Genomic DNA, 13,050 nt, shown 5'->3' on the forward strand with positions numbered 1-13,050 from the left:
GACAGTACAAGAGAGAAGCCTCTGAAACCGGATGTTTGCCCGGAGGCCGTGCTGCAAAACCCTATTTCGTACTATACACTTTAGCCTGACAAATGTAGGAATCATAGTGTGTGAAGAGGCGCATTTCCTTTGTGCACTATGGTCTACATTGGTGATTTAAAGTGCCCCCACTGGGCGCATCTCTGTTTCCTTTGTCTTGCACACCGCGACTACATCCAGTCGTGATCTATTCGCCCATCAAGTGGTTGAGAATGTGGTTTATGGCTCTAAAGCGGGGAACATTTTGAGGATGCGTAGGGTCCATGAAGGACTAATTCTGACCATGTTGACTGATGTTGACCAAGTTCTATGGTACCTTTCTTTTTCCTTTTTAGTTTAGCTCATCCCGATCTCATATTAGTCTTGTTCTAACTTGAGGACAAGTTAGGTTTAAGCTTGGGGTGATTTGATAGCTTATTTTATTTCCTTATTTTATTAGTTTATTTTAGATTTTTAGATCTTTTTATCATTATTGCATTGTATTTTATTTATTTTTCTTTAGTATGGATCGTACCGGGTGCTTTTTATGTTGCATGAGGAATTTTGCAGGGTTTTGGAGCTTATCGCGATTGTGGATTAGAGTGAAGACGGACTTGTGGGCTCTCGAGGCGCTATTGGGCTTGGCGGATCCACCAAAGGAGATTTGGGCCTAAAAAGATAAAGGCTTGGATGAAGTGGGCTTGTGAAGATGGATCATGGATAATTAATTTTGGGTTTGGAGCATCCACATTTGAAGATAAAAGATGATTGGCTGATTTGAATCACATGGATATGGAGGGGACCAACGGAATCTTTGGTAGTGGAAGGGTAGAGTGGTGGAATGAAGGACCTGATGGGTTTTAGGTACAACAAATAAACTAGAAAACAATTCCTAAGTTCACATGCAACCTACTTTGGATCTATGTTTTAACTATTGAACATACAACTTTGAATTGCAAAACAAGAACCCTAGAGGAGAGAGGCTAATTTCGAAATTAACAAACTAGGGTTTAGGGTTTACATACCTTTCAATTGTTATAGCAAACAATTGATATTCCCTTGATCTTGATCTTGATCTTCTTGGAAGCTTTAGCACCACAAGTGTAATGCCTCTAATGGAATCACACCCAAACTAGCAAGAAGGAAAGTAGAAGAAGAGAGAGAGGAGGGAGTATGCAAAATCTCGGCCTTAGGGTTTCTTCCAAAGAAAGAGTGACCAAAAACATGAACCAGGAGGCTCCTTATATAGCTGAGGGATCTAGGGTTAAAGGGAAACCCTAGTTATCCTTTGCTTAGGGCCTAAGCAAACCCAAGGGCCTTATCCAAGCCCCTATGGACGAAATTATTAGGGTTTCCCCTAAAGATTTCGTCCACCCTCTTTCAAGGGGGTTCTAGAGCCTTCCACTCAACTATTAGATAATTGCAAACTAGTCCCTGCACCTTATAATTAATTCTTTTAACCCCAAAATCAATTCTGATTAATTTCTGGCTAACAATTAATTAAACATAATGATTTCTAATTAATATATTAATCCATTAACATATTAATAAATCATTTATATATATATTAATTTATTAATCTTATAAATTAATATCTCTCCTTTCATAATTTCCTTGTCCAGTTGCTAGGTTGAGGGCAACCCAAAAGGACTGTGCTGCTATCAATTCAAGTACATACCAATTATAGTTATGGGCTTAGACACCTAATCCAACAGTCTTCCACTTGGATAAGTCTGTAACTATAATTGCTAGTATGCCTTCAAAATTTGACCAACAAATTGTAGCTTCCAAAAAGCTGCTGCCGAACTCTGACCCAGTCAGTTACGTGTCCTAAGATAAGTGATCATATAACCCTTCGTTCTGCTTGATATCCCCAGACAAAAGACATGGAATATAATCAATCTCTTTGTCCAGAATCTATGTTTCCCGATTCCTGATTTGTGATGATGTAGGACTTCTAATTGAACACATCAATTTAGTCCTGGCTGGGCCCAGCACATAAGTCAACACCAAATCATCGAGCGGCCCACAGATATCGCTTTTCCTGTTAGGGCAAAAGGAACGAATAAACGTTGACTCATATGCTTGTATCTTTTACTCATCAAATTATGCATGACAATACGTTTTATAACACCAAGTTACTGATGCGTTTTCGTATCACCAATGCACAACCGACTTGTAAATTACAACTCATATATCTTCGTTTCAAGATTATAAGATATTATCGTCTCAGTATTACTCGTGATGAATTCCATGAAGTAATACTCTGAGCGTGGGTTTATCCAATACTCAAATCTCAATTTCTGAGTACTCATGAACATTGCAGCAATTCTATTGCCATGTCTATCCTTAGACAATCTGCAATCCAATTCATGACAGTCTTAATTCACTACTTACTTCCAAGAGTACGAGCGACTGTGGAGTTTGAATAATCTCATTATTCAGGAAGTAAAACATGCAAAAATGAAACACAATAATAAACAATTGACAAAAGGTAGTAGCCAAACTTATAAATAATACTTTATTATTTAATCACCAAAAGTCAATTACATTTACTTTGTTACAAGTTTCAAAAACTAATATCATCTTTCAGTCCTATGCTCCGAGCATGCTGAATATGCTTAGCCCTACTCAGACCCTTTGTGAGGGGATCTGCTGGGTTATCTTCAGATGACACCCTCTTTACTATAAGATGGCCTTCTTCAATTCTATGTCTGATGAAATGGTACTTTCTGTCGATATGTCTGGTCTTACCATGATCTCTCGGTTCCTTTGTCAAGGCAACCGCTCCTTCATTATCGCAGAACAGTTCCATAGGCTCCTGGATGGTTGGAACAACTCCGAGATCCCCGATGAAGTTCCTCAACCAAGCTGCTTCTTTCGACGCTTCACTTGCTGCAATGTACTCTGATTCACAAGTAGAATCAGCCACCGTATTTTGCTTGGAACTCTTCCAAGTAACTGCTCCTCCATTCAGTAAAAATACCCAGACTGACTGAGAACGGAAGTTATCTCTATCCGTCTGAAAGCTGGCATCACTGTAACCATCTACTCTCAAAGTATCACTTCCACCAAGCACAAGAACCCAGTCCTTTGTCCTTCGCAAATACTTGAGTATATTCTTAACTGCTATCCAATGAGCTCTACCTGGGTTTCCCTGATAGCGACTAACCATGCTCAACGCAAATGCCACATCAGGGCGAGTACATGTCATAGCGTACATGATCGATCCGACAGCGGAAGCATAAGGTACACGACTCATGTCATCTATTTCAACATCTGTACTCGGGCATTGAGTCTTACTCAATTTGGTATTGCTTTGGATAGGTAGCTCTCCCTTCTTGGAATTTTCCATACTAAACCTCTTTAGTACCTTATCCAAGTATGTGCTCTGACTAAGTCCAATTAGTCTCTTCTTTCTATCTCTCAATATTCTAATCCCAAGAATATAGGCAGCTTCTCCAAGGTCTTTCATGGCAAAACACTTTCCAAGCCAAGACTTAACTTCTTTCAAGGTTGGAACGTCGTTACCAATGAGTAATATGTCATCGACATACAACACCAGAAAAGTTACTATACTCCCACTAGCTTTGATATACACACAGAACTCATCTTCACTTCTAGAGAAACCAAATTCTTTGACTTTCTCATGGAAGCAAAGATTCCAACTGCGATATGCTTGTTTCAATCCATAAATGGATTTCTCAAGCTTGCACACTCTATTAGGGAACTTTGCATCAACAAAACCCTCTGGCTGACTCATGTAAACATCTTCAGCCAACTTCCCATTAAGGAAAGCAGTTTTGACATCCATCTGCTAGATTTCATAATCATGAAAGGCAGCTATGGCGAGCAATATCCTAATAGATTTAATCTTAGCCACTGGCGAGAAGGTTTCATCATAGTCAACCCCTGGGGTTTGAGTGAAACCTTTTGCAACCAGTCGAGCCTTGAATGTGTGCACATTTCCATCCATGTCTGTCTTCTTCTTGAAGATCCATTTGCACCCAACTGTCTTACGACCTGGTGCACTATCAACCAAATTCCAAACTTGGTTGTTATACATGGACTTAATCTCGTTGTCCATTGCCTCTTTCCACTTGGAAGCCTCTGGGCCTGCCATTGCTTCCTTATAAGTGACTGGTTCATCTAAGTTTACCAGTGTTCTGTCACTTATGAATGTGTCACCATCTGAAGTAATATGAAAACCATACAACTCAGGTGGCACACTCACCCTAGTGGATCTTCTAAGAGGTAATGAGTTATCGATTGGTTCAACAGGAACTGTTTCCTCTGGTTGAGTGCTAGTGTCATCTAAGGTTCCTTCATTGGCTGACTCTTGAATTTCTTCAAGATCAATAGTGCTCCCACTGTCCTCTTTGAATATGAGCTCTCTTTCAAGAAAGACTCCTCTTCGTGCTACAAAGACCACGTTTTCACTAGGCCTATAGAACAAATATCCAAAAGACTGCTTTGGGTATCCAATGAAAACACATTTCTCACTTCTAGCTGCTAGCTTGTCGTGAGTCTCTCGTCTTACGAAAGCTTCACAACCCCAGACTTTAATATGTACTAACGAGGGAACTTTCCCTGTCCACATTTCGTGAGGTGTTTTGGCAACCTTCTTTGTAGGGACAAGATTGAGGATGTGGGCGGCTGTCTCTAAGGCATACCCCCAGAAGTGAATAGGAAGCGAAGCCCGACTCATCATAGAACGAACCATGTCTAACAAGGTTCGATTGCGCCTCTCAGCTACACCATTTAACTGTGGTGTCCTAGGAGGAGTCAATTGTGAGACTATCCCACATTCTTTCAGATAGTCGTTAAACTCGATACTAAGATACTCCCCGCCTCTATCGGATCTAAGTATCTTTATCTTTCTGCCCAATTGATTTTCGACTTCATGTTTAAACTCTTTGAACTTTTCAAAAGTTTCTGACTTATGCTTGATCAAGTAGATATATCCATATCTGCTATAATCGTCAATGAAAGTCACATAGAATCGATTAGCATCTCTTGTAGTTGATCTGAAGGGCCTACACACATCTATGTGTATGAGATCCAACAGACCTTCACCTCTTTCACAAGACCCTGTGAATGGTGATTTTGTCATCTTTCCCAAAAGACAAGATTCACACATATCATCTGACTTTAGGTCAAATGATTCCAACACTCCATCCTTTTGGAGTTGGGCTATGCGTTTCTTGTTAATGTGTCCAAGACGACAATGCCACAAGCATGCCTTGTCTACACTATTAGACAAGTCAATATTAAGTACACTATTTCCTAAGCTATCAACACAAGTCACTGTTTCATACACACCATTACAAGGCAAAGCTTCAAACATAAAAACACCATTCTTATAAACAGAAATTGAACCATTCAAAACATTAAAAGAATATGTAAAACCTTGTCTGAACAATGCATGAAATGAAATAATGTTTCTCGTCATCTCAGACGAATAGCAACAATTTATTAAATCTAATCTAACATCATTACTAAGCAGAAGCTGATAAACTCCGATCTTGGTTACTGGTGAAGACTTTCTGTTTCCCATGATCAGGTTTATCCTTCCTCGCTCTATCTCCTCACTTTCCTTTAGACCCTGCAAATCAGAACAGATATGAAAACCACATCCTGTGTCAAGGACCCATGAACGAGAAGATAATGAGTTATTAGCAGAAATAGTGTAAATACCTGCCGAAGATGGCTTCACTTTGCCATCCTTGATATCTTGCAGATATTGTGGGCAAGATCTCTTCCAATGCCCTTTTTGGTTGCAGTAAAAGCAAACTGCCTCTTTTGGATCAGAAACATGGGGAGTGGAACCATTGGGCTTAGCCTTTGGGCCATTACTAGATGACCCAGCTTGAGCCTTGCTATTCCAGTTTTGCTTGGGAGGACCTTTCCTCTTTTTCCCCTTTCCCTGTCCAATAGCCAAAACAGGGGCACTAGCAGGTGTGGAGGGTATACTTTTACCCTTCATCCCTGCCTCAGCTGTCTGCAACAAGTTGTGCAATTGGGCCAAGGTCTGCTCAGTATTGTTCAAATGGTAAGTTAGAATAAACTGACCATAACATTCAGGAAGTGAGTTCAAGACCATGTCAATGGCCAATTCCTCATCAAAGTGAATATTGAGCTTGACCAAACGCTCTATGTAGCGTTGCATTCTTTGCACATGTGACACAACCGACTCCCCATCTTTCATCTTGCAAGCCATGAGTGACTTGACTACTTCGAACTTTTCTTGACGAGCTCGCTTATGGTACTTTTCCATAAGGTCCTTGTTCATCTCGAAAGGCCAGTAGTCCTCATAGTACCTCTGCAGTTATGGGGACATAGTTGCCACCATGATGCATGCCACTTTGGTAGCATCATCGTAATGTTTCTTGTAGGCAGCAAGATCTTCAGGAGTAGCTTCATTCTCATCAAGCTCTTTGAGCTCCTTTTCAAGAACATATTCTTTGTTCTCGAAACGAAGAGCCATCTTGATGTTGCGCATCCAATCGTTATAGTTTGAGCCATCCATAACGACTTTGGAGCATATATTGAGCAAGGAGAAGTTCTGGTTGGAGGAGGATGAAGTAGAAGTGTTTCCAGGAGTAGACATCTGAAAAGAAAGAAAGTTTTAGTTAGATTTCAAGATACCTTAATAGAATAACCCAAAGATATAATATCAAGGTTAGGATCCAACTATGAAGATTCACAACTCAGAAATGGGATGCCGAGATCCAAGTGCAAATTTCATAAAGGTAGGCGAATGACGATTCACCAATTCCACCATTAGACGAAACAAACGAAGTGAAATTCCTAATTCTTTTGAGATACATTGAAACTATTCAATGGCATGTTTTAATCTCAGATTATGCTCTTCTATTTGTGACTGGGATGCCGAGGATCACAAACAAGATGTGAATAACCATGCAAATGTGCTTGGTAACCTCATTGTCTTTAACTATTGATGTGCTGGTAAACCACACACGCTCCATCAAAATGAAAATTATGAGATACCCATTACTACTCTTTATTGGTGCCTTTTAGTGTGCTGGTTAACCACACACGCTCCACTAACGACCAATAAAGCATAATGTGCAATTTCATGGATTAGCATACTTTTCACATTTTTCCTAAAGTAACTAGAGTTGGGATTTTGAAAACAATGTTCTAGTACTTTTAATATCATTATACTTTTAATGAGAAGTAGTTGTCCTATCAAATCCATTCTGCTAACGACCCTCCACTAATCAAGGAAGCGGTGGGTGAGAGTGGACACCCATTCAACTACCATTTTATAGGCAGTTTCCTTATACCCCCCTTATAGATTAGCTTCGTGAATGAGGCATACTAGCGATTTGACTGACCATATTCTTATACATATAATATTAAACCTTTAATTATAATATATATAAGGTGTGTTTTAAAACTTTTTAAAACTTCAAGGGTTTATATAAATTTCGAAATTTAAGCTATTAATTTCAAATTTAAATAAACCAATTAACTAGATTTAATATTTATCTATTAATTAACTATTAATCAAATTATTAAATCTTGTAAGGATTATCTAATTAAATTAATCAATTAATTTAATCCTAATCCTTATCCCTCTAATTTCGAAAAATAGGGTAAGGATAATTATCCAATTAATCTAATTAAGTAACAATTATCCAAAAACAAGAAACCCTAGTTATCCTCTAGCATATTTCGAAATTTACAAGGGAGGAGGCTAGGGTTTTCAAAACCCTAACCCTAATTTCGATTAGGGTTCTTTGGAGGCTAGGGTTTTCGAAAAAACCCTTTGATCCAAAACCCTAGAAATCGAAAATTTGGCCTTTAGGGTTTAATAGCTATAAACCCTAATTTGCAATTCAACAATTGTAGCAATTCAATTTAAAACAACAATGGCTCTGATACCACTGATGGGTTTTAGGTACAACAAATAAACTAGAAAACAATTCCTAAGTTCACATGCAACCTACTTTGGATCTATGTTTTAACTATTGAACATACAACTTTGAATTGCAAAACAAGAACCCTAGAGGAGAGAGGCTAATTTCGAAATTAACAAACTAGGGTTTAGGGTTTACATACCTTTCAATTGTTATAGCAAACAATTGATATTCCCTTGATCTTGATCTTGATCTTCTTGGAAGCTTTAGCACCACAAGTGTAATGCCTCTAATGGAATCACACCCAAACTAGCAAGAAGGAAAGTAGAAGAAGAGAGAGAGGAGGGAGTATGCAAAATCTCGGCCTTAGGGTTTCTTCCAAAGAAAGAGTGACCAAAAACATGAACCAGGAGGCTCCTTATATAGCTGAGGGATCTAGGGTTAAAGGGAAACCCTAGTTATCCTTTGCTTAGGGCCTAAGCAAACCCAAGGGCCTTATCCAAGCCCCTATGGACGAAATTATTAGGGTTTCCCCTAAAGATTTCGTCCACCCTCTTTCAAGGGGGTTCTAGAGCCTTCCACTCAACTATTAGATAATTGCAAACTAGTCCCTGCACCTTATAATTAATTCTTTTAACCCCAAAATCAATTTTGATTAATTTCTGGCTAACAATTAATTAAACATAATGATTTCTAATTAATATATTAATCCATTAACATATTAATAAATCATTTATATATATATTAATTTATTAATCTTATAAATTAATATCTCTCCTTTCATAATTTCCTTGTCCAGTTGCTAGGTTGAGGGCAACCCAAAAGGACTGTGCTGCTATCAATTCAAGTACATACCAATTATAGTTATGGGCTTAGACACCTAATCCAACAGGACCAATAGCATTACAACAACATTTGCGCGGGTGGAATTTTCGTCGCGCGGGTACCCGCACAACTGCCCAGTTTGGGCATTTTGGTCATTTGGCTTGCCATTACCTTGGGGGATCAGATCTAGCAGCCATAATCTCGATTTTTCACCATTGGAGACCTGCAAGAGGCGATTTTGGAGCTAGAAACCCATTTCCTTTCATCTTTCCAAGTCTTAGGTAGTTTCTTTATGCAATTAGACTTTTGTGATTGTTGTTCTATTGCCATGAGTGGCTAAACTCTCTATATTGGTTAACTTTGGTTAAAACCTTTGAATGTTTGTGGGTTTTTGAAGGATTCATGCTAGATTATCAATTATCTTATGTTTATGGTTCTAGATCATATTTCTTATGCTTGTTTAATGCTTTGATCATGAGCTTGACACTTGAATGAGCTATTGTTAGTTTATTTCTTTGGCTTTGCATTGAATCATTGAATTAACTTAGAACAAGGGCTTTATGATGGTAAAAATCATCTATAGTTTATGAATCATAGCTCCTTTATGGATGTGTAAGCATTGACATCCTCTAGGAATTAGGGATTCCTTCTTTCTTAAGGCTAATTAACTTCTTGGGTCCAATTGCTTCAATTAAACCCTTGATCTTGATTAAGAAGGTGTGTTGTGGGCTTCCCCAACCTCCATACTAGCTAAGAGGAATCTTGACATATCATGCTTCATGATTGCTATAACCAATTTGGGATGAATGATAAGCTTCATGTTGAATCCTAATGATAAGCACACAAATGTTCATTGTGTTGAATTGCCTTGGTTAACCAATTGTTCCCAACATTTGAGCATCTCACTATCTTGCTTAATTGCAAGTTTTTAGTTATTTAAGTCTTTTAGTTTTCAAGCAATCATAAAACCCCCCCTTTTTGTTTAATTGTAGTTAGTTAGTTTATTTACAATAGTTCTTTTAGATTACATTGGTGATTGAATACAACCATTTCCCTGAGGATCGATACCCCTTTTTACCATTATATTACGTTTTATTTGCAAACAAAGGGTGTAATTTGCTTGGTGGACTTGACATCCCACCAATCGGGTTGACCCGATTAATGTCTTCCCAACCCAACCTGTTTAATAAACGGGTTGAACATGGGTTGACCCATTTATATTTCCAAAATAAACCTTAAACATCAGTAAATCATTAAATCCATCAAAAACAATCACATAAAACTTAAAGGCTCAAAAGAAATTCAAAACAACACAACCATAACTCCATAATATAAACTCAAATCAAATGTTTAATTTCTAATTCTAAGCAACTTGACTCTCACTTTCACCAACTCGACTTCCACTTTTGGTATGGTTTTCCTGTTCATCGTCCATCTTCTCCATCATGATAGCATCACAAAGCTCCTCAAGTTGGTATTCCATTTTTTCTATACAATATATAAACTTAATGTTAATAATTAACTATAAAGAACATATGGTTGTAAATGATAACAATTAAAATGTATAAATAAGAAGTGAGAAGTGAAATCTAACCTTCTCCAAATACCCAATCTCTTAGACAAATAATAGCCTCAACTATAGAAGGAGCCAAAGAACTTCTATAAGCATCAAGTACCATGCCACATGTGCTGAATGCAGATTCTGATGCCACAGTTGAGATAGGAACAACTAAGATGTCCCTAGCCATTCGAGCAACAGTTGGATATCAGATCTCATGAGTTCTCTAATAATCCAAGATGTTGAAATTGTTAACTCGTGGCATGAGTTTCTCCTCTAAATAACACTCGAGTTCAGATTTCACAGCTTGAGAGGTAACCTTGGTTGAAAATTTATCAAAGTCCTGAAATAATCAAAATAATACATAACTACATAAGTATCATGTAATTACATTGTCATTAAACTGCCATTAAACATCAGACATTAAAATAAAAAAATTTATTCGACACCATAATGCATTAGACCTAAAAGTAGAGTGGTAGTTAGCATCAGACATTAAAAAAACAACCTGTAAACCTTTTTTTTACATTCGACATTATTTAATTGAGATTTTAGACATTAAAAAAATCATCATTTGCATTAGCCATTAAGATTTGGTAGCTTCGACATCATCGTAGGAATGTATGGGCTATCCCAAAACCATGCTGAAATAGTATGTTACGATAAGTTCATTCGTATTCCTCTCGCCGACGGTCAAAGTCTTCGTATTTATGGCGAGACTCATTCGAAAAAGCATAGTCTTATGTCATGTACTCAAGCTCGATCATATCTACAAAAAGAATATATGGCTTTCTTAGCCCATGTGGTGGAAACAAAGGTCAAAGAAAAGAAGATCGAAGATATTCAGGGTAGACTCATTAGGATCAACAGTCTAATAAAATTTTAATTACACATAACTGGGGGCATGTCGAGTGAATCTTAGGAGTGGATCAGACATGGAACAAATCACAAGATTATAATCAAGTTATTCCTACTAAATTCATAAGTCTATTTATATAGACCTCTGGTATAGAGTCGTCAGCATAGTCGTGTCGGCAATCTAGAACATAGCTAAATACATAATACAAACTATAATACCCAAATTATACAAAATTTTCTGCATTAAAAATCAATAGACAAACACAATGAAACTAAAAAGGGTATCAAACTATCAAGAGAAAAACACATACAATGTAGATTAAAATCCACTAATTATAACAAAATGGCTAAAAGAAAAGGTAAGGACTAAGGATTGTTAAGTCCTCTCTTCTTATAAATAGCTTTGAAGCAAGCTTGCCTAAGCTTCTTTGTTCTTTCTGTCAATTCCATACCTGGCAATTTCTCCATCATCTTCTTGTGCCCTTCTAACGTCTCTATCTCCTCCTTTAATCCCAACTCCTAGTTTTTTTTTAAAAAAGGTAGATGCAATATATTTTTCGTGTGAGTTCACAAAATTTACAATGAGTTAAGTTTATATAAATATAAATCAGGAAATCGTAGTAAATCAATTGATTTGATGTGGAATATGCCTAGGGCCATTGTTTATGTTATAAAGAAACTAATAATTAAAATTTTAGAAAATACCAAAACTACTTTGGTTACCAAGTGCAGGCATGCATGCATGAGTAATGTATAGAAGGTTATTATCGTAATTTACCTTAGCATTTTGAATGAGGGATTGTAGGCTCGTAAGTTTTCTATGAGGCCATCTGTTTATGTTTAGCTCTCTGCATCTTTTCTTCAACAATGTTAACCCTATCCCTAGTTCCTTTGCTGCCATGATTATCGGCATCTCAAAGTACTTCTCTATCTCTTCAAACTCTAATGGTCTCAATCTCTTTGCCACCTTCCGGCCACCGTGATCAGTGGTGGCAGCACTAGAACTACATGTAGCCTCACCACCGGATTTACAGTCTTCACTGAAACTAACCAATGGTAAATTACCATCCTCCCAACAATCCCATAAGCTTATGTCTTTAAGGGGATCAAAATCGTGAAACTCATTTCTAGAAATGATGTTTTGATCTTTGTTAAGTACTGTGGAAACGTTCTGATCGAGCACTTCATGCAATTTTTCCGACAACTCGTAATCACGATCACCACTGCAAAAAATCCAAAAAAAAAAAAAAACTCAAGATAATCAAATCCAACACGATGAAAGACTCTTTTTGATCACTACAAATCCAAACCATGTTTTGATCAATGTCGACAAAATCACTTTTCTGTGCGAAAGATGGTGTAATGAGTGACGTTTATATATACCTGAAAAGATCTTGATGATCAAAGTATTGAAACCAATCGAGGTCATCTATGGGGTTTTGGTGATCTGCAGGTGGATCCATTTGTGAGGGAGAAGTTAAAAGTCGCGATAAGAATGTGATGATTTATATAAGTGAAGTGGGAGAAGTAATTAATAGCAAGTTGTGGGAATGCAACAAAACAAGTTAAGCACTTCTGAAAAATTGATAAATGATTTCGGTAACACTCGCGGAATATAAACTAGTGAAAATTACAAACGAAATTGAATATATATAGTCTATGATGTTATGGTTATTGTGTATCTAACAAATGAAGAAGAAAATGAATATATATATATATATATATATATATATATATATATATATATTCTTTGAGCCGTAACCTTCTTCTTCAATTCACACACATATACGTATATGTTGCTGAAAATTATGACTTGTATGCCTCATGCATTTAATGCATCACATGCCTACTGCATATTCTTGACTTTGAAGCTACGTACCAGTTTCCAATTTCCCCAGTAGCACA

Source organism: Lactuca virosa, chromosome 1, assembly GCF_052849685.1.
Source record: "Lactuca virosa cultivar CGN04683 chromosome 1, Lactuca_virosa_CGN04683_v6, whole genome shotgun sequence".
In the NCBI taxonomy this organism is placed as follows: Eukaryota; Viridiplantae; Streptophyta; class Magnoliopsida; order Asterales; family Asteraceae; genus Lactuca; species Lactuca virosa.